Consider the following 27,383-nt stretch of genomic DNA (forward strand, 5'->3'; position numbering starts at 1 on the left):
ATTACATTTTACTGTCATCTGATTTTATTTTTTAACCCCTGGGGGTTATTATTTTTTTTTTAACCCTCAGGGGTTAAATTTATTTTATTAATTAATTTAAATATTTAAAAATTATATATTTAGCTAACTGGGGTGGGTAGAAGTTAGTGGGGAATTTGGGGATTTTGAGTTAGGCTAACTAGGGGTTAACGTTAAAAAAAGTTTTAAAATAAGCTTTAAAAAGTAAAAAATTGGGGGGCGGAGCCAGCAGCCGACCGAAGCAGACGTGCACTAGGAGAGCTCCGCCAAAATAAGCCTATTAATCGCGAAATAATCGCTAAAATACTGCACAAAAGCTCTATAACTTTACCCTGCAACACTATACCACAAGATGGGGAAGAAATCCAAGCACCAGGGGACCTTGAAACCGGCTGGAGCCCGAGATATAGGAGATCTTCTCCTCCGTCCCGCAAAGGCCGCAGAAGTTTACGCGCCAAAATATAATGGCGACACCACCTCGGCCTCCTCGGGGGAACAGGCACCCGACGAGCTGGACGAATTCCCCAGCACAGGGGGATTACACAACGCTTCCTCGGACGAGGATAATGACCTACCCTCCACTAAAGGTGATATAAAAGCCTTACTCCGCCACATCCGCACGCTGTTCGCGGCAGACATAGCCACGCTGCGGGAAGAGATACACACAGTGGAGGGACGAGTCAAGAAAACAGAAGGGGACACGCAGGGCCTTACTGCACGGTGCACCCAGCTAGAGGCCCAAAACGCAGAGTTGCAACGCAGCCAGACACTACTCACCGGCCGCCTGGACGCGATGGAGGATCAGCACAGGAGTCGGAATATTAAGATACGTGGTATCCCAGAGACCGTATCCCAAGATGATCTCCCACGATTCACCGAAAGACTCCTCACCACCTTTCTCACGCCACAGCAGGCGAGGGCAGCTACAATTGACGGAGTTTACCGCATCCCGAGAGCAGCCAAAGCCCCGGCGAGCACCCCGAGAGATGTAATACTGCAACTCCAAACAAGGTCAGCCCAGCTACTCTTCATGGCAGCGGTGAGGGGAAAAGCTACACACCCCTTCGAAACGGCCACTTTGTCGTTCTACCAAGACCTGTCCAGACCTACTTTGATATGGAGAGGCCTATTCAAACCCTTAACGGCAACCCTCCGCCAACACTCAATACCATACCGCTGGGCACTCCCCAGAAGCCTAATCATCACACACGGGGGAGCGACGACCCGCATAGCCGACCCATCTGAAATAGACCAGGTGTTGGCAGCACTGGATCTACCTCCGCGTCAGGAACAAAATATCCCGATCCAAGAACCAGCAGCCCCCCACGTCTGGGACATGGATACAGTCAGGCCGTTTAAGCCAGCCGGCCTTGGAACCTCTTCTTCCACCGCTTTCAGAGCACAACGGTCTGCCAAGCTTCCAACGGGCACCTGAACACTGTTGCAGGCCCTGATGGAGCAAATGCTTCATGGCTGCGGCCGATTGGACTCCTAGACAATAGACTGGCACAAACATGTTGGGCACATTCTGCACAGGAACAGATACTGATGGACACCGCCTGCCGACATAGACGGGTACTTTCGCCCATACCACGCATGCGGTCCCAAACCCACAGGCCTGAACGAGACCCAGGAGCTGCCAAGCCTAACAGTTATAAAGACAGTCCGCACAAACTTTAAAGGTTCATTCAGGTTTTTTCCTTTTTTGGGTTTATCTCCTTTTTGTTTTATCTCCTTTTATTTACACACCTACTAACCTGCTATACCCAAAACGCCCGCTAGCAAACCCACTGTCAGGAGTGGCTGGACAACTCTTCTAGGTGCGCATAGCGTAGTCCCACCTGTGGTCCTACAGCTGAGCGTGCGACAACTGTCATCCCACTCCTATAACACCCCTTAATCAGCTGACATCCTCTTTTCTGCGCTACAAATCAGGCGGGAAACTACTGATAATTATTGCACTACTACAAACACACTATTGCTGAATTAATCATAACAGCCTACCCTCCCTGATACAAAAAGCACAATGCGATGGTAAACACCTTACTCTACTCTTAAGCACGATCAGCAATAACATGCACACGTATACCGCAGAATGTTGCTTGTTATAAAAGACTAATGAGGTCTTTCTAAGGGGAACAAGGGGGAAACAAAGGAGAGAATGGAGAGGAAAGAGAATGGGGAACAGGGAGGAACCGGAAAGAAAGGGCACAGTGAACAACCAGCGATATACTCTAACATCCTAGGCATTTACTCTGCCCCGCTTAATTGACATGATCCTGATCCCGTTGTCCGTTAGCCCCACACTGCGCAGTATAGGGATCTGCGGGTCACATTGCCCTCTACCTTCTAACCTAAACCACTCCCACTGTAATATGCAACACACTGTCTATGTTTATATCTTAATTTGTCATGCTCAGAGCAATATCACCGTAAACCTGGTACTGATATTAATGCCTAGTATTTGCATGCAGCCCTACTACCAATGTTTATATCTCAATCTGTCATGCTCAGAGCAATATTACCGTAGACCTGATGCTGACACTGATGTCTAGCACTTGCGTGCAGCCCTACTACCAATGTTTATATCTTAATCTCTTATGCTCGGAGCAATCTTACCGTAGACCTGGTGCTGATGCTGATGTCTGGTCCTGGCGAGCAGCCCTACTACTAATGTTTAAATCTTAATTTGTTATGCTCAGAGCAACCTTACTGTAGACCTGGTACTGATACTGATGCCTAATACCTGCGTGCAACCCTACTGCCAATGTTTATGTCTTAATTTGTTATGCTCAGACTAATCTTACCGTAGACCCGGTGCTGAAACTGACGTCCAGCACTGGCGTGCAACCCTACTGCAAATGTTTATGTGTTCATTTGTTATGCTCAGACCAAGCTTACCGTAGACCTGGTGCTGAAACTGACGTCTAGCACTGGCGTGCAACCCTACTGCAATTGTTTATGTCTTAATTTGATATGCCCAGAGCAATCTTACCGTAGACCTGGTGCCGAAACTGAGGTCTAGCACTGGAGTGCAGCCCTACAACCAATGTTTATATCTTAATGTGTTATTCTCAGAGCAACCTTACTGTAGATCTGGGGCTGATACGATTGTCTAACACTCACCTGCAGCCCTACGCTGCTCAACACCAGAGCTACCCAAGCTTGAAAATCTTATAGTATTATCTTTCAGCACGGTTTAAACGCTTGTTATTAACACCATTTAATTATAATCTTCGTTTGAATAAGCATGTATTACTACAAAAAAAAAAAAGAGTGCAACGCTTCTTAACCTCAAATGTTTACACATTGTCATTCCGAATTCTGTCAAATGTAAATGTCCTCACTTGTACTTCTCACTGCACTCGACAAAATAAAGAATTTTTAAAAAAAAAAAGTAAAAAATTACTTTTTAAAAAAAAAGTTTTAATAACGTTTAAGTGAAAAATAAAAAAAGACACCCGCCTTTACCCAGTCCAAATAAAAATTAACCCCTTCCCTGCCAGTCGATCACTGCCTACAGTGATCAAAATACAGATCACAGTATTATACTGTGATCTAATTTGTTTTAACCCCTGAGGATTAACTTTTATTTATTTATTAACTCTCAGGGGTTCAATTTATTTAATTAATTAATTTAAATATTTTATAATTATATATTTTGCTAGCTGGGGTGGGTGGGAGTTATGGGCAAATGGGGAATTTACGGTTAGTGCTTCTTACTGCTAGGTAGGGGTTAACGGTAAAAAAAGCTTAGAAAAATGTTAAATCTGTAAAAAAAAAGTTTTAAGAAAGTTTAGAAAGTTTTTAAAAAATAATAAGCAAAACAAAAGTTTCAAAACTAGCTTTAAAAAGTTAAAAAACCCGACCGCCATGCTGAGAGGTCGCACACAAGGCGAGCTCCTGCAGAAAAACGACCTTAAAGCTTGTAAATCACTAAAAAAATACTTACCTGCAGTTTGGAAGCAACGGTCCTGCGGGCAAAGAGGGGCTGGTGCTGAGCCCAAACAGACCACAAGCGACTGGACCTCGGAAAAGGCACGTCGGCACCGCCACAACTGGGGCCTACCCGGGCTGTGAGTGAGGTGGACGGCCGCCACCTCGCTATCCTGCTCTGCGGTTTCCTCCCGGAACTATGCTGCCACGTGGTAGGGGCCCCGTATCCCCATCCCCCTTTGGACCGGTGGGGGTCATCCCATTCCCGCAGGTGCCTGGAGCAAAGAAGACCCTCCGTTACCAAAATGGCGGTCATGGCGGGCAAAACCGAAATGGCGGCAAAGCCAGAAATCATCAAGGCTCAGCGGACCGAAAACATCGGGGAGGTGAGGCAGAGGGGTTATCCGACACAAATGCTCCTAAGCTTACCGATCTTTTAAATGTGCGGGAATCCCGGATCTAGCGGCGATGAACAGCCGGTGTCTGCTTCCCGACCCCTCACCACGCAACACTGCCGCCCAGACAGACACTCTTGCGCTCCAGCTATCTCCCATGGAGGAATGGGCAGCAGCAAGGGACTAAACACACTTAACCCTCTCACCAAGCAATATGATGAGATCAGATCAGCATGAACTGTCTGTGGGAATCCCCTGGGGACTGTGCTGCGGATCGTGGGGATGTCTCCTAACCCTCCGGCCTTCTACATATAATGTCCGCTGGACCTCACACAGACGCCTGCAAGCTTACAGCAGTTGGCGGACGCCGGTGCAAACAACAACCACCGCAGGGGCACCAAAGGACAGAGCGTATGGGCACAGAAACTCCCACTCGGCTTACCTGCAACCACTGCGGCTCTGCAGATCGGGAGTTGGCTGACTTCGGGCTACGCTGAGGACAGAACCAAAATAATCCACCCAAACACGGGGGATGACTGCTGCACGCCAGCATGGACTCTCAGTCTCTTTAACTTCTGGTGACCTGTTGTCTCCTTGTTATATTATTTAGATTATTTACACATTCAAGGGCAGATACCACGTAACTCCACATTAATAAGCAAGCGTGTTTGGGTGTTGACAGCTAGACTGAATCGGTTTTCTAACGATACTTTCCTATACATATATCTCCATGTTTGGCTAGCCTGTCTGTTTTACCATACATGTGTGTCCCAGCCTAGACGGATTGAACTAGCCTGCCCCTGCTCACTGTATCCCTTACCCTACCATGACTGCCCACACTAACTACACTAAATACTTATACACTATCAGTAAGAGAAGATACCATAAGCCATGTCTGAAACTCACTCTACCATCACTACTCTTAGGTTTCACTAGTGTCATTACTATTATATACTATAAAATTGTGCATTGCCTAACGTTTACCCTACTTGTTACCTATGCCAAGCAGCTTGCGGAATGCCGTTGGGGTACCTCAAGCCAGTATGTATTCACTATATGCACTGCACAAAAAATAAAAAAGTTAAAAAAAGTTAAAAAATACATAAAAAAATACTCATTACCACTACACCTGGAACAAACTAGAGAAAAAATGATCCCACGCTATTGTTCAAAATATGCCTTTTGAATTACCCCAGGGTGTATTCTTTAATAAATAGTATGTGTTTGGGGGGAAGTTTCAATAACCAACTAAACTACTCCAAAATGGAACATGGACACAGCGTAAAACTTCAAAGTTAGAAAAAAACTGAATGGCTGCGTCTCAAATGTGCCCCTTCAACATTCACATATACCTGGCAAAGGTACATACGGGGGTATTGCTGTACTCAGCCAACATAGCTGAGCAACATATTAAGTATTTTACAGTCGTAGCACACATAAGGTTTGCAAACTCACTGTGTGTCAAATAGGCAGAAAAAACGCTTATTACCACTACACTCGGTACAAGCTAGCGGAAAAATGATCCCACGCTAAGGTTCAAAATATGCCTTTTGAAATACCCTGGGATGTGTTCTTTAAGAAATGGTATGCCTTTATGGTGTAGTTGTAATATGTAGCCTGCTCAAGTGCTCCAAAGTGGAACACGGACAGATCAAAACCTTCCATGAAAATTCACACTTACGTAAACGTAAACTTGTCACGTCTCTTTTACAGCACTGTAACTTCACAAAATATTGCCAAAGACATACAATGGGAGTGTAATTTTACTCAGAAGACTTAGCTGAGCATAATTTGGGAGGTTTGAACTTAGTGGCACATATGAAATATACAAAAGGCCCAGCAAAAATTTAATCCGTATGTAAAAAATTCCCAAAATAATTTTTTGCCACATACTTTGGCATATATTGGTGAAAAAATGGGGGCATGTTAAGGCACACTATGCACCATATGAGTTACCCTGGAGTGTCTACTTTTACAAATGGTAGGCCTTTGTGGGTTTTTTTTTTGAACAGTCAAACTGTTAGAATACCCCAAATGGAAGCATTGGCTCATTAAATCCGTCTCTCAAAAATCTACTGTGAATATTGAAAAGGACAGGTCTCATATATGGCACTGTAGCTTCACGAAATAGTGCCAAAGACATACAAAGGGGGTGTCATTTTACTCAGCAGGTGTAACTGAACACAAAATAAAACTTTGTAAAGGAATAGCACACACCAACTTTACAAAATACACATGAGAAGTTCTTTGTTATAAGTTTGTGTGCCAAAAACCAAAAAAAACCTCAATTTTTCTCCAATATTTAGCAGAGGTTGGCGGTGAAATGACTTCGTAGAAAGTGTCAAAACAACCTTAGGTAAATAGCCTGTGATGTCTACTTTATATAAATATATACTTTTGTGTGGCAATTTTGTTTTCTTTTATGGCTATTAAGCTTACAAGACAAACATACCAAATTCTAAAATTGCTCCACATTAAAAGTTTATTTTACTCCTTGTGCTTTGTGACCTGTAACTACAAAAAAAACTTAAAATCCCAGACACATTATATATTCTGTAAATCAGAACAACTAAATGAATTTATTTTTAATTGCTTTCTTTAACCTGCACTAATTCTGCACAGATTATTATTGCAAAAACTGTAAAATAAAATGTGTAAAAAATTTTTTTACATTTTTCTGTATTTTTTTGATAATAAATAAGAATTTATATATATATATATATATATATATATATATATATATATATATATATATATATATATGTTACATCAAATTAAAGCCCTTTCTGTCCTTTAAAAAACAGTATATAATATGTGTCGGTGCAATAAACGAGAGAGATGCAAATTGCAGTTGAACACAAACAGCCAGAAAATGCAAAAATTGCTTGTGTCATTAAGCGTAAGACAAGCTTCTGATGTTCTAATGTTGTGGCTGATCAGTGTATTTCCCTATTTTTGGTTCCTACCTGACCTTTTAAGTCAGTTTTGATAAGTTCAGTATTTGAATACAAAAATTATGAAAATTAATTATCTTTTTAAACATCTTTTTAAACATCAGGTTATCAGTAGAGAAAACATGTTTTGTTTGCTAGTTGTTTTTATTATTATTATTATTTTTTTTTTATTTTTTTTATGGTATTAGACAAAAAATTTCGGTTTCAGCTCTTTTGAAATCCTTCCTTATGCCCGCACCCTCCATGCCGCAGGTATGAGCACATATACTACACAGCAAGCAGTCATAAAAGACTAATTCAATAAATGGCTGAGCCAGTAGCCCCCTCCTTGTAATTAAATGTATTATAGACAAATTGCATGAACACATTTTCATTCACTAGTAATTCTTTCTTTGTTTAATTTGTTGTGATGCAATTCGGCAGCATTGTGTACAGGAGAATGGACAGTTTTCCTGATATTTGGGAGGTTTGTGGGAGGGTGTCAAATCCAAATGCCCAAGTCTATGCTATTTGTTTTAGATAAAGATTGACTTGCAATTTAAGATACATTTTATGTTGGTTGATGAACATGAATGTATCAATTAAATATTCACTTGTTTTTTAAATGATACACTTTATAAGTGGAGCAAACTATTGTGAAATGCGCTGTGCATGTTTATGGTGTCCACCATATTTCAGTGGTTCTCCAACTGTTCTACCAGTCATCATTATCATCATGACCCAGGGAATTACCCACAATAAAAGTGGGGTTACTGTAGCAGCATTGACATTCCCCATTACAATAAAGCTCTGTCTAGATATTGGAAAGATTTTCCTGAAGGTGCTTTGCAGAACGAATTTTGAGAAAATATCATAACCTCTTTTCTTAGCACTATTTTCCACCATGATGCAAGTCATGATTCATCATACAAGTCTTACTTGTGGTTTTTAGACTCTATTTACATTTTGTTTTTGGTCCAGCTTGCCTTGTTATGTATCCTGACTTGTGTTCTATTTTGACCATGGCTTGTATCGCGTTTACTCTGTTGTATGTTTATATTATCCATTTCTTAACTCTTTGTATCGGTATTTCCGATTGAAGTTTGGGCTATGACCCAGTACCTTCCTCTTTATTTGCACACAGAAAGCTGGTTGACTGTTCTGAAGTTGCTTAAGATCTGGCAGCCCTGTATCCGTTTGTCATACCACATTCCCACGCTCTCTGACCGCATTCACACTTAAAGTGCCGCTCTTTGGATCCCTGTCAGCAGTGCGGTTTCTTTTCAAAACCCCTTGATAACATTTCAGTTTCCACTGGCATTCTGAGCTCTAGGTATGTGAGGTGCTGACATTGCAGATTGCTCCTTCAGAAATCTTCCAGGCTCTCTTGATTCTGGACCTGAACATCTAGTTGCACAAATTCCCCTCCTTCCTGAATGAGCTGTGCAGCTTCTGCTTAACCTGAGACCCAGAACTGTTTCCTATACTGTGCGTTAGATATATAAATCACCAGTACTTCTATTGATAGCAATGCAACTTACAGCTTTTTGCAATTGGAAGGTCCTTTATGTGTGACATGTCATGATTCCCTTTTATTCCAGAAGTTTGGTCCTTAAGGGGTTAAAGAACAGTGAAGCCCAAAAATTGGAATTGAAAATTAATTGCATTTAGATTCCAAGGACCCTCTGGCTCCTATATTCTTTTTGACGTCACCAACCTAATCTAATAGACTTCCGCACTTCGTACGTCATATGGATCAGTAGCCGTAGGGAAATCAATGGGGGTGTATTCATTCATGCAAGATGAACTGTGCCACTAACTTAGGCTGGTAGGCTACGTAAAGGTGTATCTTTCCAGTCAGTCATATCATATTAAAAAAGCCTAATGATGTCTGAATTGAAAAGGATGACATCATACAAATAGTGAATCCCTGTATGTAATATTTAGATGAATGTACCTCGTGACAGCCTTGGTAGGTCATGTAAAGGTAAACAAAGAAACAACATCATGAAATGAGTATGAATGAAAGAGTGTGTTTGGAACCCAAGTTTTTTTATTTCCAGTTGCGGTGCCCTAGGCCACATATGTTACAACCTAGAAAAGAACGGCTGATTTAGTAGAAGCTGCTCTGGCTGTTTAAACAGCAGGTACCTGGAGTTCACTCTTACAAAAAAAAGACTTTATAGAAAGGATCTTTTCTGCTGTAACGTCCGTGGAAATAAATAATGAAATTCAATATCCCAGATCCCTTGTAGGAGTACCGTGTGAATGCAGACCTTTGTGTGAAAACTGTGAACATACGGCCAGAGGATGTTAAACTCACCGTGAATTGGACGTTTCCTTATACCGTGTATTTTCAGGATACGGAATGGACCTAGTCAAACAGCAGACTATTCTGAGGCTGGTTAGTAACTGTGTTCAGCAGGTGACTGTGTTAATTCATGAATAAAGAACCACTAGCACTCACTAATCAATTCTACACCATAAAATCAAATTATTTTACCACAATTGCTATATTTCTATCTTAGCATATTTCATGTTACCCTAATATTGGCTCTCCAGTTATTAAATGTATCTGAACAGAGATGATGGCGACACCATTCATACTGCAGTCCCAGGGGATGTAAAGAAGAAGAGTGAACACTATGAAGTAAGAGTTTGGTGTAGTAACCTCATCCCTGCATACCAGGTGAGGATCCCTGCCTACCAGGTGAGGATCCCTGCCTACCAGGTTTGGATCCCTGCGTACCAGGTTTGGATCCCTGCGTACCAGGTGAGGATCCCTGCCTACCAGGTGAGGATCCCTGCCTACCAGGTGAGGATCCCTGCCTACCAGGTGAGGATCCCTGCCTACCAGGTGAGGATCCCTGCCTACCAGGTGAGGATCCCTGCCTACCAGGTGAGGATCCCTGCGTACCAGGTGTGGATCCCTGCGTACCAGGTGTGGATCCCTGCCTACCAGGTGAGGATCCCTGCGTACCAGGTGTGGATCCCTGCGTACCAGGTGTGGATCCCTGCGTACCAGGTGTGGATCCCTGCGTACCAGGTGAGGATCCCTGCGTACCAGGTGAGGATCCCTGCGTACCAGGTGAGGATCCCTGCGTACCAGGTGAGAATTGAAGACTTTTCAACTCTCCCTATTATTAGAGGCTTTTGAGAACTTCACTCAGTTTTCTAAATCTCCACCTGCTCTACATGAGGTTGAAGCTTAGAAGGGGCACATATCATTTTGGACAATATAAGGATCCTAGAGATCTACAAAACGTTGTATTCTGTGATGAGGAGGCATATTTTATTTGTACATGAAAGCACAGACTGAAAGGCACACCAGTGTGCTTGATGCCAGTGAAATGCGTCAGTATGTAGATGGAATTTGAACACACAAGTATCGTCTATAACATTGCCACATGTTTAAATCTAACAAAAATGTTTGCTGGCCCGTAAGGTAATTAGGCACCGTGATAGGTCACTCTATGGCTTTATGATAGTCAGGAAAAATGCTATTTTACATTCTCAGTGCCTTGAAGAGTTGTATAAATAGGCAATTTTTCAGTAACGCATAGGTTATCTTATTTCAACACTAAAAGACATGCTACTAGATGATGTATAAACGTGAATTATTACCAGAGTTATCCCATTGATATTTGTATTCATGGATGCTAATGATTTTTCCAATCGGCAGGACTTAAAACGTATCTGTCATGGTACTCAGTACTTTACATAAAATGATAGATGAAATCATTTTCTCTATACATCAAACTAGCTGAATAAATATATGGCCAATATCTCTCCTGGCATACAGGTAGAGGCTCACAGTTATAACTGTTCACTTTAAAAGTGTTGCTGGTCAGTATGTGGCATTTATATGCTCCTTTTGGAAAAGCAATAATTAATCAATGTTTGGATCGAAGAGGAACCGCTGTGATTAATTGATCGGACATTAGGAGCACATACTGCCAGGTGGCATTTTCAAGCCCTGGAAAGATATGAGAATTTATAAATGCCTCCCAGCTAACAAAAAATGGTAAAGGGGCAACAAATTGCTAACTGTCCAATTAACCGCAACAATCTGCACATTCACTATTCTTTCCAGGAGGATTACACCACATTTAGCACTTTTCACTATATAAATACATATAGATACTATCATGCTGAGCATTAGTAGTAGATCAGCAGCGCTCGAGGACTATAATGTGGTAGTTTTAACCAGAGCTGCCAAATCTGTCACAAATTCCACGTGCTGACTCATCTTAGAATGCCGTGTAAAATCCACAGGCAGACAGAATAATGGGAATGGACCAATCACTGTGACTAATTAAACAGGGACAGAGTTTCATGCACAGGTGTCCTGCTTTAACCATCTCATTTTTCACACTGAGGCAGTGAGAGTAGCACTCTCTGCTGTAAGTTACACTGTGACAGCAGGACACTATTCACCTGAAATGGACTTGTTGGATGGGCATGTTAACCAGCAGTGGAGGGGTTTTTCTCATTTGCGTTGGCAGCTCAGGCAGTCAGACTACCAGGCTGGAAAATGTGTGGGGAGCCTCTCTCAGCGAGCACACAGGAATGTTAGTGTTGGACTGCAGGGCTGGAGTGGAGCAGCTGTATTATCCTAAAGCTTTCCTGCTGTTCTGCTGGGACTGGGTGTGGTGGGACCTGCTACCCAAACCCACATTCACCTGATTATTTTCTGTCTGGGAGGAGGTTTAACCCTTTCTCCGCCGTTTGATTTAGAGCCACTTTAATATCTCAGTATGTAGTGTGTTGCAGCTCCCTCTGGTGTTCATGCCGTTAGCTAATCAATTCCCCAAAAAATATTTTTTTACCGACACACCATTTAAAAAAAGCACCACAGGTTTCTGGTAGGTTTAGGTTTGCGGTAGTCTTTTAGTGTTAGGAGATATAGGGCTGGGGTAGTATTTTAGGGTTACAGGGCGTAAAGGGTTAGGAAGTACTTTAAATTAGGGAATAAAAAAATCTCAGGCACTCACTGCGAATTGTATGTAGGCAGATTTATTGCAATGTTTCGACCTGTTAAGGTCTTTATCAAGCTTGATAAAGACCTTAACAGGTCGAAACGTTGCAATAAATCTGCCTGCATACAAATCGCAGTGAGCACCTGAGATTTTTTTTATTTGTATATATTCTTTGGGTTTTTTGCTGACCCATGCTCAGTAGCACCCTGGACTGAATTGCTGTGACTGAGTGCGACCCTACCCCTTTTTTCTATTTAAATTAGGGAATGTCTGTATTAATGTGCGGTGGACTGTAATTCTCATGGTTGTAAAGTTACACTCTGCTGCAATTTGTTGGCAGGTACTCTGAACCCTACACACTTCCTAGGCCTTCCTAACCTTATTTGATAGACTTGTGCATGGTGGAAAACTTTGTTTTGGCTTCTCAAAGAAGAAAGATTTGGGTAAACGATTCAGACAAACCAAGAGGGTGTGAAAATGGGCCAATCAGTGTACTGCAAAATGTATACATTATATAAATATTTATTTTATATATTATTATTATTAATATTTATTTAATAAAAGCAACATTCAGTTGATGTCTCTCAATCATAAAACATGTTTTTTCCCATCAATCTCATTTAATTTTTTTAATTTTTTTGGTTCTATGGCCACAAATCACAAATCAAAACGAGCATACTCAGCCTTTGAGCTTTTTTCTCAGAGTTTGGGAATTTAATACAATTTGTGTGGGCTTTTTTTTTTTTTTTAACTCTACATCTTTTGTTCTGGAAACTTAATGGACCACAGCATCATTACTGTGTCTCTGATTTGTATTAATTAATGTTTTATCATTCTTTATTTTTGTAGTGCATGAGAGGTCAGTGTTTCATATACACGAGTATTGTAATATAGCATCAATGTGAATCCAGAGTTACTGCACTATTTTTCTTTTTTTTTTTTTTTCTCGAAATAACATCATAGAGAAACATCTGAAATATAAACAATATTGATTAGGAAAACAGTTAGTAGAGACATGTGGTAAAAAGATTCACAGCTGCAAGAGGTGTATAGACGAGTAATGCTAACTCCTTAGCTATTAAGCCGTGGTGTCGGGTGAGGAGCGTGCCCATTAGGCACGCGTCATTGTGAGAGATGGTATGTTAATGTGGTGTAGGCATATTCTCATGTCGTGGGGCACAAATGTGAGTGAGTACCCCTGACCAAAGGGGTAGTGGGGGGAGGGAGGATGTAGGCACCTTCTTGACAAATAGTGCCTTGAGTGGCTTGTTGCCATTGGGTCGCTGAGGACCCGTGTCCACCTGGGAAGCTTTGATTAATTTTAAAGACTAGAGAGAGAGGATAAGTGCATATAAAAGAAAAACAAACTTTGAACTTAAACATTAACATCACACAAATGTAAATCGGTGCCCTAAGGCATGGCATGCTCAAGTCCCTGAATCAGAGGCACGGTTCCTTCCCTCGTGAGTAGAGCATATTTTTAGGGCAGTTCCATTATGTGTGACAGATAAGAATCTCGGCGCTATACAGCGGTAAGGTATATCAGCCTCTTGGAGTTGTCTTGTAATCGTGCGCATGGATCTTCGCCATTGTAGAGTAGCTCTGGTGAGGTCTTGATAGGTGGTGATTAGTGCAGATTTGAAGGGGTATGGTGTCTTGCCTTGTAAGGCCATCATGATGTGCTTCTTGTCTTAAGCATAGGAGCATCTAGCTATGACATCTCTAGGGGCCGATGTCGGTGCGTGAGGTGATTTGTTGATACGATATACGCCATCAAAGTTAGTCTTCTTTGCTTAATTTGGTGGTAGGATGGAGGAGACCAGACGAGGCAGGTAGTGTGGCAGTTCTTCAGCTGGAACAGCGTCAGGGATAAGCCTGAGTTTGATATTGCAGCATCTGCTTTTGTCTTCAAGCATGGCCATCTGTACGGTTAGAGTATTGTGTGAGGTGCGCAGGTCTTGGAGTAAGTCCTTCAGGGAAGACATGCCTGTTCTTATATCCTGAATGTCTTCTTCCGAGACTCTGACCCTGTCTGTTACTGCTTGGATATCTGTTTTAACAACTACGATGTCTGCAGCAAATAGCTTTTGTATTTTTTTTTTTAAGAGGTTCTCAATGTCTTGTTTAGTAGATGGGACAGTGGTTTCAGTAGCCCCTGTAATGGACAGTGCTGGGTAGTCCCTGTTTGTAAAGGTGCTGGTTGTGAGTCCAGCCTACTGGCCTCAGGGGACACGTGGCTGGCCTTCTGGCTGTCACTGGCGACCATCTTAGCGGGTGCCTGCCTTTACAGCATTGTGCTAATGTCCCGGGCTCCCGGTATTAATACGGTATTGGGACAGGCAGGTCCCTACCTTGCAGCGCGGGCGTTTTGAACCGGATCCGTACACAAAGGGCATCGATCTGTAGGGGTTGATGCCCTGCAGCAGATGGGGTTAGTACTGCAGGGTAATGTTGTGAGATGAGCTCGATGTTTGCCCGATTAGCCGCGGTGGTCGCAGAGCTCCACAGTATGGCGTCCGCTCCAGTCCGCCGCTAAGCCCCGCCCCCTTCATTAAATGTTTTAGAACAAACTTTGTCAGCCACACTCACCACAACACTATGTAAGGACCCAGTTACTGAGCATTTTCTCGCCACTTTGTTATGTCAGGGGGAACCAACCCACATTATGAGTATTATCTTGATACAGTTATATAATGTTTAATATGAAAGCAACTGATTACTTTTTCCCATCCCTGCTAGGCTGTGATTCCAGGTATATATACCACCATGCAGAATTCCTTTATTTCTGCAGCCCACATCTGGGCCCATCCCCCAATACACATATTGTCTCCTTGCATTTATTTATTTATTCACACAGAACTAGGTTTATTGTGTTATCTATGCTGTATTGCTTACATTATACCTACAGCTAAGCTGATATTGCGGCAGTAAAATTATTTAAATAAATGTTCAATTAACGCATGTAAAACAAACATTAATCACTTTGTTCAGTTAACAAAGGAGGACATTCAACAGGTGAAAACATTAGATATTCTATATCCATTGCATGTGTCTACTTATCTCTCTTCCTGCATGTAAATATATGCTATTTCCAGTTTTCCCCCAGGTAAATGTTCCATGTCTGACATCTGGTTATGTGATCTCTGCAGATGTGTACTGTACACGTATAAAATAAACATATATACTGTTGTGACAATCATACAAAGAAGAAAGGGAAATTGAATATCCTTTATCTTGTTCAGAAATATTTTCGGTTAAATTAGTGTATTATATACAGCTCAGGGACCTGGCCAGGCAGCCAATGATCAAACAAGCGGGGACCTCACCCCCGACGCCATTCGAGAAGAGGTGCTTCGATGCACCCCTACGCGCAGGACAAATCTCCGGACTATACACTACCCTGACAACACACACCTCCCACATTAACCTCACCTATATCACCGCTTGGGAACGAGACCTCGGGCCGCCGGAAGAAACGAGCGACTGGGCAGAAATCTGGGAAGCAACGAACTCCCTGACAGTATGCGTGACTCATAAAGAACAAGCATACAAAACACTATTCCGCTGGTATTTGACGCCGCACAGACTCCACAAAATGGGCCAAAAACCCGACAACCTATGCTGGAAACTGTGTGGCGAAACAGGTTCCTACATACACTGCTGGTGGACCTGCCCTAAAAATAAACCACTCTGGACAGAAATCAGCAGCCTCATAGCACAGATTCTCGACAAGCCCTACACGGCGCAACCGTGGACGATGCTACTCAACAAACCGCTAGACTCCCTTACCAGGAGCGAAAACAAACTAGCCGCCAGAATAACACTGGCAAACCCGTAGGGCGATTGCGGAGCGATGGGCCGACCACCGAACCCCCACAACCCCAACCATCATCAACAAAATCAAAGAAACCCGAGACCTAGACGAACTAACCGCACAGATACACGACTCCTACAAAGCGTTCCACCGAACTTGGGACCTCTGGGACATGAATTACCCGAAGCTGACCACACTCGCAGTGTCCTAACCTCACCATTTAGCGGCAGCAACCACACGAACCATAATCTTGATAAATCGACGACTTGAAGGGGGAGCATACACCAGCATAACCGACAGGCACCTTCCCCACCCCACACCCATCCCCCCCTTCCAGCCCTACCAACCTTCCAACACCCTACCCCACTACAAACCCCCTCCCACCAGGGGACCCGGCGGGCGCTGGGGGATGTCCCCACCACCCGACCTCCCCCAGACGTTAGGGAAGGAGGAGAGCCCGGACGAGTAGAGGGCAAGACGGGATCAATCACATACCAGTCCCTGACTCTAACCCACGGACCACCACCGCCCCGCGGACCGAACAGACCAAAGGGGCACTACCCGTCCAAGACGGACACCCGTCTAGAGACAAGACACCGGACCATTAGGACCCCAACATAGAGCAGCTTCACAGAGCAAACACCGCAGCAGACACGGTGCCGGACCGCCAAGGCCCGACGCCAGGACCGGAGACGAAACACCAAGACAAACAAGGACGGAATACACCCCCGAGGACACTTGGCCCCTACCCCTTGCCCCCGGCCAACCGACCGAAACACACGCAAGGAGGGCGCGGACAGAGAGAACACCCCTTCCCCCGTGCTTCACACCACCAAGCCCAGACCATCCCAACGATACCACTCCCTCCCAACCCCCCCAGTACACTCACATGCCAACACGGGACCACAAAAATACGACGACTTGCCCTAGAGATCAGTACAAGGCACAGACCGAACTTAAAAGGCCCCTACACACAACGGGAGACAAGAAGCCCTCCACACGGAGAAACCTAGGGCCCAACCGGCAATCTGACACGCAAACGATACCAGGCACTGCATTACAAATCCTGACACAGATAAGCAACTTAAACACAACCCCACAACAGAACGAACGCAGAAGGCCGGTTGGAACCCCCCCTCCAGTCCTCGAAGACAAACATTCCCCCCCCCCCCCCCGTCTACACCCACCAAACCACACAGGCGACAAAAACGGCACACGGACCACAGGGCAACCATAACCGAATTGAAAAGGGCGGCAGCAAAGCCCATCAAACGCAACCCACACCCACCACTGAAACCACCCCCCCCCCCTTCTTCTCTTCTGTACCCCCCCTCCTCCCAAACCCAACATGACGCGGACAAGCAAACGCTGACAATGAAGAAGCCAGAAAACGGGGAGGAGACAACACACCTCTACCCCTCCTCCCACCCAACAAATCTTATGACCGCGCATCCCAGTTCACCCCTACCCGACATAAAAACTATGCAAAAGGACACACATGTTGGACACGAGATACATCCTGAACCGCATACAACCAGCAGTCCGCAACACTACTACTACTGGAAAAACAGCGAATACGCTAAGAAAACCATTGTAAAGATGTACTGACATGTTGTCTATCTGATTGTTACACTATCTATGCACTATCGAAAATAAAGAATTTATAAAAAAAAAAAATAGTGTATTATCTCTAGTAGATAAAATTGCGTTTATCTTGGTTAACCTTATACACTCCGACCTATTTTATCAGGTATTCAAACTATTAATTTGTGTTACGTTGATGTTTTGTGTAGTTTATCTGGTCACTTGGAACTTTAGATTTGAATTTTTATTGAAAATGTGTTTTTTATTATTATTATTCAATATGTTGTAGATTTTCAACTCTAAGGAAATGAGCTGTTCTGCGTATAGTGTGCTCAGATCCTAATGGAGCAGAACAGCTTTGCTGGAGTCACAAGGGACCTTAGAACATCTGTGTGGCATCTGTAGTGTTTCATATATATTGAATAAATGCCTATTTTGTCAGACTAAGTCAGTAAGATAGATAGACGACATGATTGGCATATAAAAATCATGTAGGAATCGCAAGAATAAACAATCTTTTTTATTTTTGGGGTTCATTTACTAAACTAAAAATTTGTGAAAATTGACACGAACATTGCAAATTTTGTCAGTACTCAGTGTTTATACATATTTTGCCATCCAGTGAACCCCCTTCAGCTGTCATAGAGTTTGAGTGAGACTCATCACAGTTTAGTCTAATTTTTGCAAATTTTGGGTGCAATTTGTTAAGTCTGTTGGGCATTTCCATCTATTGCTTCTTTCGCTCGCTAACCATCATAATTGAATATGTGCAATTTTTTCAGCGACATAACAAATTTACCAATTGCAACGGGAACACTGGCTGTCCGTGAATTGCCCTCTGCCATATTCATAGATTCCCCATTATAAAATGTGTGTTTCCCCATGTAGTTTTATTTTAACTGTGTAATATGACTTTTGATCACGCGGGGGCACTCCGAACAACAGCCCGTGCACCTCACGAACAAGGACCACCCCAGTGCCCCATTAGAACGTTCCCACCAATTAATCAGAACGTTCGCACTTGCAACATAGGTGTGAAACCGCAGGGGAAGTAATTAATGAGCGCTCCCCTTGGTGGCCGCCAGGGGGCGCATTCTCCTGGGTAACCATCAGAGGGAGCGTTCGGTTCCCAAAAAGGGATGCTTCCCTTGCGGGGGCTTCGCACCAGGACTCCTGGACGAGTCCCTGATGTTGGTGGGGATACCTTCTGGGGTACTGGTGGTCCAGATCATCGTAACCTACTCCTAAAGGAGCCATAATCACTGTTCCCCTACCCGGGGTCTGCGAGGTCAGACTCGTAGCTGCCCAAAAAGCGCTCCCCCCCGGGGCATGCCTCTGTGGAGGCAGAGGCGGGGACCTTGGGGCTGTGAGTCGGCTTCACAGCCGCAGAGTCCCTGATGGCCACCTGGAAGTCAGTGCCGCCCAATGGGAGAAGGTGCTCCCATTCAAACTGGGTTTGCGCCATTTCCTGATTGGTCGACACGAAGGAGCTCTGATTGGTCACTGCGGGGCGCAGGCGACCAATCAGAGAAGGAGCGCCTTTCAAACAGGGTTTCGCACCCTTTGGTCTGATTGGGTGGCGAATCCCCTCTCCTACACTACGTTAGCATAATCTACAATTTTACCACATGACAGGAGGCTTCATATTTGCATTTTTAACGCTGAGAATTAACCAAACTTAGAGACATGAGAAGTCTGCCTGAAATAAAACGTCCTGAAAGTACTGTCGCGCGTCCAATCCGCACAACACGTAATGTCGCCAAGAATGGCTCCTGCCGAGAAAGCTTGTGAAGCGGCTGCACCCCTGACCTAGTGGGCCCCAAAGCATGGTTCAACACTGACTAATGATAGAAGCCAGCGGACCCATCTGGCCAGTGTTGTAGTAGACACTGGTCCATGAGGCTTCATGTACAAAATCAAAAGCTGACCCACTGAAGAAGTTCGGAGAGGAGCTGAGACTTCGGTATATCACATTAACGTCTTAACCACACATAGTCTGGGGTCCGCTATAAAAAAAAACGGGTAAAAAACAGAAGAGGAGTCTGTTATATCTTAAAAGTAACTGGAGTGAAGGAGAAACCCTTGACATCGAACGCCCTGACGTATGTCACGGGACGAGACATAGCAAGAGGGTAAGTTTGGCTGAAAGTTGTTTCAGCGAAAGGTACGAATTATTCGGCCACTCCCTCAAGAAACGCAGCACCACATCCACATGCCAGGAGTGAATATTTTGGTGCTGGAGGTCTCGACAACTTAACACCCTGTAGTAACCTACAAACCAGTGTGTCCTGACCCACCGGAATGCCCTGTGCTGCCAAAATGGCTGATCTAATCACGTTAAGGGATCGGTATGACCGACCTAGTGAAAACAGATGTGAGAGATAGTTGAGGATCAATGGGACAGGAGCAGTAAAAGGATCGGAATCCCTCTCCAGACACCAATTACTCCAGACGGACCACGTGGAAATATAACATCTCCTTGTGCCGGGAGCCCATGAATCCCAATCCCATAGGAGAGCCTTAGCTGATTGCGATAGGCCATGGACTGACCAGGAACCCCTGAAATCATCCAGGTCACTAGGTCCAGCTTCTTTTGATTGGCAATTAGACCTATTTTGGTAATCAATACCGATATTAATATGTTATTTTCTATTCTTGCTGAAAGATTAAAAATAGTTTCTGTGAGATTGATGTTCAGATGGTGGTGTCAATTGGGTTTTTGGTATGCCGATGTCAAAAGTCAGCAGATGGTGGTCAGATAGAGGAAAAGGAATATTGGAGGGATTAGAGGTAGTACAGAGATTGATGAAGGTGAGATCAAGAGTGTTTCCTTCTGTATGGGTTGCTAAATTGGACCATTGCGTAAGGCCAAAGGAGGAGGTTACAGAGAGCATACGAGAAACATTAGTGCAGTTGATATTAAAATCCCCACGTATAAGGGAAGGAGTGCTAGATGAGAGGAAGTGGGGAATCCAGGAAGAAAAGTGCTCAATGTATAGCTTAGGATGACAGAGGGGGTCGGTAGATGATAGCAATTCTTAAAGTAGTGGGTTTAAATAGGCGGACAGTGTGAACTTCAAAAGAAGAAAAGGATAGGACAGGGGAATTAAGATTGGTTAAAAGGTACATTAAGGGGAGAGAAGGATGCCTACACCACCTCCTTTACAGTTGAGTCTGGGAGTGTGAGACAATTGTAGCCCACCAAAACATAAAGAGGCAGGAGTAGCGCTATCAGAGGGGGACAGCCAGGTCTCTGTAAGCGCAAGTAGTGTGAGTGAGTTTGAGATGAAAAAGTTGTGTATGGCTGTTGATTTTAAATTACAGTACTGCAGACGGAGCGGGCGTTCCAGGGTGTGGGTAGGACTGAGAGAGTAGAAAAATGAGTGCAAGGCATGAGATGAGAGAAGGGGGAAGTGTAGCAGAGAGGGGCATATGTAAATGTGGGTGGGGGGATGAGTGAAGTGGGTGTAAGGAGAGATTTTTATACTGAGGGAGAAGAATGAAATAAAGAGGAGAAGAAGACAGGTAGGTTGTAATGATTCTAACTGTTTAGCTGCGTTGTTTATCTGTTTTTCTATTTCTGCAAACTTCCTTGCTATTTGTGTGGAGGGTGTTATTTTATTCTGCTTTTTATAATCACTTAGTGTTATATATAGTTTGGAAATAGGATGTGTTCCTTTGTATTTGTGTTGGCTGCCATTTTTATCATGTGACCTCTAACTACACTTTTATAAGCGCACCAGACCGTGATATCTGGTGTGCCTCTATTTTTATTTTCTAAAAAGAAAAAGATAGGTTATTTTCTTAATCTCTTCCACATTATTCTTTTTATGCAGTATATAGTCTTTTAAGCACTAATCTTTGCGGAAAGTGTCAAAGCTATCTTTATATTCTAATATAATAAGGCTGTGATCTGACCACACTATATCCTGTATCTCTATTCTTTTAACTAGATATAGCATGGTCACATTTCCCAAAATAAGATCAATTCTGTAATAAGAGCTAAATGTTCTAGAACAGCACGTATAATCACAGGTCACAGGGATGAAATGTTCTCCATAGATCTCTCAAATTATAATTATTCAATACATTTTGCACTCTATTCTCACTTGCTTTCCCACTCTTTCGGTCATTCTGGCTCTTTCCATCTTTCAGAGGGTCAACTGCGCATTTGAAGTCCACCATAATTAGTACCATCCCTTGCTTAATCCGCTCTATTTTCTCCAGTGTGTTTCTTGAAGTGCACAGATTTGTACCCGATTTTGTTTATCAAGAAATCTACAATTATATACCTTTTACATGTTGTGTTGATCCCGCGGGCATTTATTGAAGTTAACTTAAATTACAGTTTTTTATCAGTTTTCTGGGCTCTCTCTCTCCAAAAGTTACTGTGGATTTGTTTAACCCTTTAAGACCGGAGGGCGTACAATTACGCCCTATTTTAAGTGGCTCTAAACGCCACCGGGCGTAATTGTACGCCCTCCGGTCTTTTCTTACTTCCCCGTTCGCCGGCCATCCCCCAGGGAGCCCCCCCGTAGCACATCCGTCCTCTTCCGACCCCCCCGGCCATGTGAGAGTGAGGTCCTTGCGAGGACCTCACAATCACATGGCTGGGTTAGCTGGCTCAGGCATTACCAGCAGGGGGACTAACTGTAATGACAGTCCCCCTGCTGGCTGGAAATCAAATAAAAAAATGTTAAAACAGTGTAAATAAATATATATATATATATACCGTATATACTCGAGTATAAGCCAAGTTTTTCAGCTTATACTCAAGTCAATGACTGTATTATGGCAATTTACATTGCCATAATACAGACAATGGGGCTGGCAGCGAGCGCTCACCTATCCTGCAGCTCCTGTCAGCTCCCTCCACCTCCGCGCCGGTCCGTTCAGCACCTCTGTCAGCTCCCAGTGTAAGTCTCGCGAGAGCCACGGGGTCATAGTGCGGCTCTCGCGAGACTTACACTGGGAGCTGACAGAGGTGCTGACCGGATTGGCGCGGAGGAGAACGGGGAGCTGACAGGAGCTGCAGGAGAGGTAAGCGCTCGCTGCCAGCCCCCTCCACTGAACTGCCAATGCCACTGGACCACCAGGGAGTGAGAGCCCCTCTCCCTGCCATGTATCAAGCAGGGAGGGGGGACGAAAAAAAAAATAATAAAATAAAATAATAATAATCTAACAAAAAAAATGTAAAATAATATTTAAAAAAATAATAATAAAAATGCCCACCCCCCCCCACCAAGGCTCTGCATCACACACACACACTGCATTCAAACACACACTGCACTCATACACACACTGCACTCATACACACACACTGCACTCATACACACACACTGCATTCATACACACACTGCACTCATACACACACACTGCATTCATACACACACACTGCACTCATACACACACACTGCATTCATATACACACACTGCATTCATACACACACTGCACTCATACACACACACTGCATTCATACACACACTGCATTCATATACACACACTGCATTCATATACACACACTGCATTCATACACACACACTGCACTCATACACACACACTGCATTTATACACACACACTGCACTCATACACACACACTGCATTCATACACACACACTGCATTCATTATATACACACACTGTAAATAAATATTCAATTAATATAATTTTTTTAGGATCTAATTTTATTTAGAAATTTACCAGTAGCTGCTGCATTTCCCACCCTAGTCTTATACTCAAGTCAATAAGTTTTCCCAGTTTTTGGGGGTAAAATCAGTGGCGGATCCAGAAGCTAATCTCAGGAGGGGCACTGGCAGATTATTTTAAGAAACAATCCAGGCACAATAACCACTACAGCTCTCTGTAGAGGTTTTGGTGCCAGGAGTTGCTGTGGCGCCCTCCCAGAGTAAGTAGTCAAACTGTTTAAAAAAACGTTTGATAACTTACCCATGTCTGCCGGGATAGGGGTTGTAGTGTGTATGTGTGTGAGGGTCGCAGTATGTGTATGGAGGGGTAGTGCGTGTGTGAGAGGGGTGTAGTGTATGTATGGGGTTGCAATATGTATATTGGGAGCAGTGCGTTTGTGTGTAAGTGGTGCAGTGTGTGTATTGGGAGCAGTGTGTTTGTGCGTGAGTGGCGCAGTGTGTTTTTGTGTGAGGGGTGCTGTGTGTGTGTATGGGGGGCAGTGAGTGTATTGGGGGCTATGTGTAAGGGGGGGCTGTGTGTGTAAGGGGGGCTATGTATGTAAGGGGGCTGTGTATGTAAGGGGGGGCTGTGTATGTGAGGGGGGCTGTGTGTGTAAGAGGGGGGCTGTGCATGTTAGAGGAGGCTGTGTGTGTAAGAGGGGGGCTGTGTGTGTAAGAGGGGGGCTGTGTGTGTAAGAGGGGGGCTGTGTGTGTAAGAGGGGGCTGTGTGTGTAAGGGGGGGCTGTGTGTGTAAGGGGGGCTGTGTGTGTAAGGGGGGGCTGTGTGTAAGGGGGGGCTGTGTGTGTAAGGGGGGGCTGTGTATGTAAGGGGGGGCTGTGTATGTAAGGGGGGCTGTGTATGTAAGGGGGGGCTGTGTAGGTTAGGTGGGGGATGTGTATGTAAGGGGGCTGTGTGTGTAAGGGGGGGGCTGTGTGTGTAAGGGGGGCTGTGTATGTAAGGGGGGCTGTGTGTGTAAGAGGGGGGCTGTGTGTGTAAGAGGGGGGCTGTGTATGTTAGAGGGGGGCTGTGTGTGTAAGAGGGGGGCTGTGTATGTTAGAGGGGGGCTGTGTGTGTAAGAGGGGGGCTGTGTGTGTAAGAGGGGGCTGTGTGTGTAAGGGGGGCTGTGTGTGTAAGGGGGGGCTGTGTATGTAAGGGGGGCTGTGTGTGTAAGGGGGGCTGTGTGTAAGGGGTGGCTGTGTGTGTAAGGGGGGGCTGTGTAGGTTAGGTGGGGGATTTGTATGTAAGGGGGGCTGTGTGTGTAAGGGGTGGCTGTGTGTGTAAGGGGGGGCTGTGTGTGTAAGGGGGGCTGTGTAGGTTAGGTGGGGGATGTGTATGTAAGGGGGCTGTGTAGGTAAGGGGGAGACTGTGTATGTAAGGGGGGGCTGTGTATGTAAGGGGGGGACTGTGTATGTAAGGGGGGGCTGTGTATGTAAGGGGGAGGCTGTGTATGTAAGGGGGAGGCTGTGTATGTAAGGGGGGCTGTGTAGGTAAGGGGGGCTGTGTGGTGCAGTGTGTGAGGGGATAGGGGGGCAGATAAAAGATATTTTTTTTGTTTCAATTATTAAATAATAATTAATTAAATAAATAAAGCTAATGTCCCCCCTCCCTTCTTACCTTTGCTGAGGGAGGGGGAGACATTGCTTCCTCTTCCAGTCCCTGGTGTTTCTAGTGGGGGAGTGAACTCTAACCTGCAGCTCAGGCTAGAGTTCAGTCTCGCGAGAACGGAGCGTTGCTATGGTAACGCTCCGTGCCTGCGAGAGGAGAACCCGGCGGAGCTGCAGCTAAGAGCTCCCCCGGGTTCTCTCTACCTCGCCCTCCCCTGTCGGCCGCCCAGCAATGTGCCTGTGGGCCGGGGAGGGAGATCCCTCCGGTCCGTGATGGCAATCAGCAGGGCTGGTGCTTGGATAGCACCAATATTTTCTCGGGGGGGGGCAATTGCCCCGTTGCCCCCCCCCCTGGATCCGCCAATGGGTAAAATTAGGGGCCTCGGCTTATATTCGGGTCGGCCTATACTCGAGTATATACGGTACTTAGATCATATATATATATATTATATATATATGATCTAAGTATATATATATATATACATAAATACATACATACACATACACTGTCTAGGTATATTTTACTATTAATATATATATATAATTATATATTAATATCAAATTACATGTAGACTGATACTGATTAAATATATATATATAATTATTGTTATATATATATTTATATATAATATAAAAAAATATGTAAATACGTTAAAAAAAATTATTAAAAAAATTATTAAAAATAAATAATTAAAAAATATATATAGATGTGTGTTATTTAGTTCTAACTGTATTGTGATATTAATATATATATATTTATATCAAAATACACGTAGAACGAAATAATATATATATCTATTTACATAAATATATACGTATATATCACTATATATATACCTATATATAAATAAAAATATTTTTTTAAAATTATATATATATATATATATATATATATATACATATATATACACATACGTATATATATATACATATATTAATTCTACACATATATTTATGTAATATTTTTACATAATTAGGTATCTTAATTAATTACAATTAGCGGGACCTGCCTGACAACCCATGCCGAAAGTATAGGAAATTTAATTTGCTAGCACTATATTTAAACAAAATCACCCGTGAAACAAAGTGATTAAAAAACTTAACTTATAGGTACACAGCTTCCCAAGGTTATTTCCCAGCTGATAACCGTATGGTAGAATTGTATAAGTGATATCCCTAAAACATCCTATCACTTATACAGCACTATATTTAACCCTATAACTTTCCAAGACACCATAAAACCTGTACATGGGGGGTACTGTTTTACTCGGGAGACTGAACACAAATATTAGTGTTTCAAAACGGTAAAATGGGGGGCGGCGCCTGAATGGCAAGCGGACAGGTCGCACGCTGGAGCAGCTCCTGCAACACAAGCCGCAAATACAGCAATAAAAAGCCAACCAAAGCTTGAAAACATGCCGATGTGCTTTACCCAGGCAGGGAGAACCAAGGCGCATCGTTTGATATCAGACAGAAGCGTTCCTCGCAACTGTGGCCCTGTGAAGACACTCTGCGGCCCACTGGGGATGGAGTTGGGGAGAGGCGGCCGCTCTCTCCGACCCGGCACCGGCGTAGCAGAGACACAGAAAGTCAGCCCCCCAGGACCGGTGGGGGTAATCCCGGTCCACCGCCCTGAAGCAACTGGGCCACGGCGAATACAAACTGCACGCCAGCAAGAACGGCACCCAGACACCAAGAACCACAAAATGGCGGACGCCACGTGCACACCAGAGTGGCACACAGAGGTGCCGGACTACTCGGCCAGGATAAACGCCATTTTTTAAGCATTCTGGGCAAAGCTGGAGAACCGGGAATGGCTGGAAAAAACGAGCGCTCACCTGAGCATCGAAAAACCCAAGCAACCCCACCACAAGCGACTTACCCCTCAACCACATAGTGCTCCAAGATGGCGCCACAGAAGAAAATGCCCTCCGCCTACAGGCAAACACAAGAGGGGATTCCACGCACCAGAGCAAAGCGGTAGAGGGCTGCAAACCCTCCATGCACCCAACAGCCAACCGGGTCGAGCCGGACAGCCATGGAATGCACAACGCCACTCACCGCTCCAGATGCTGACAAAAACAACAAAGACACGGTGGACCTCTACTGATGCAGAATTGCCCCACACTCCACTAGCTGAGGTCCGCCGCAACGCTTGTTTGGAACCAGCAACAAGAACCCAGAACGGGAGGGTCCCTTACAAAACCTTAACTGGACTTTGGCGATCACACTTCTGCAGTCCTCCACCGATGGGCATCGGCTGAGCAGCCCACCTGGACAATTAAAGGGGACCTTAGTTCCATTGCTAGTCATGTTCATTTCTAGTTATTTTCATTTCCAGTTTAAAGTGTTCACATGCTAACAGTAATTAAACTAAAACATATTTGCAAGCAAGTTAAACATGTAACTAATTACCAATTCTGTCGTATCTCACC

General features: G+C 44.1%; 1 protein-coding gene across 1 annotated transcript in view; it reads left to right on the forward strand.

The window, feature by feature from the left end:
- The window catches only part of ADAMTS17 (ADAM metallopeptidase with thrombospondin type 1 motif 17), a 294,708-nt gene that overhangs the window by 228,128 nt on the left and 39,197 nt on the right, over positions 1-27,383 (forward strand). The gene's annotated exons all lie outside the window — the stretch shown is intronic.

The sequence above is a fragment of the Pelobates fuscus genome, chromosome 3, assembly GCF_036172605.1.
Source record: "Pelobates fuscus isolate aPelFus1 chromosome 3, aPelFus1.pri, whole genome shotgun sequence".
In the NCBI taxonomy this organism is placed as follows: domain Eukaryota; kingdom Metazoa; phylum Chordata; class Amphibia; order Anura; family Pelobatidae; genus Pelobates; species Pelobates fuscus.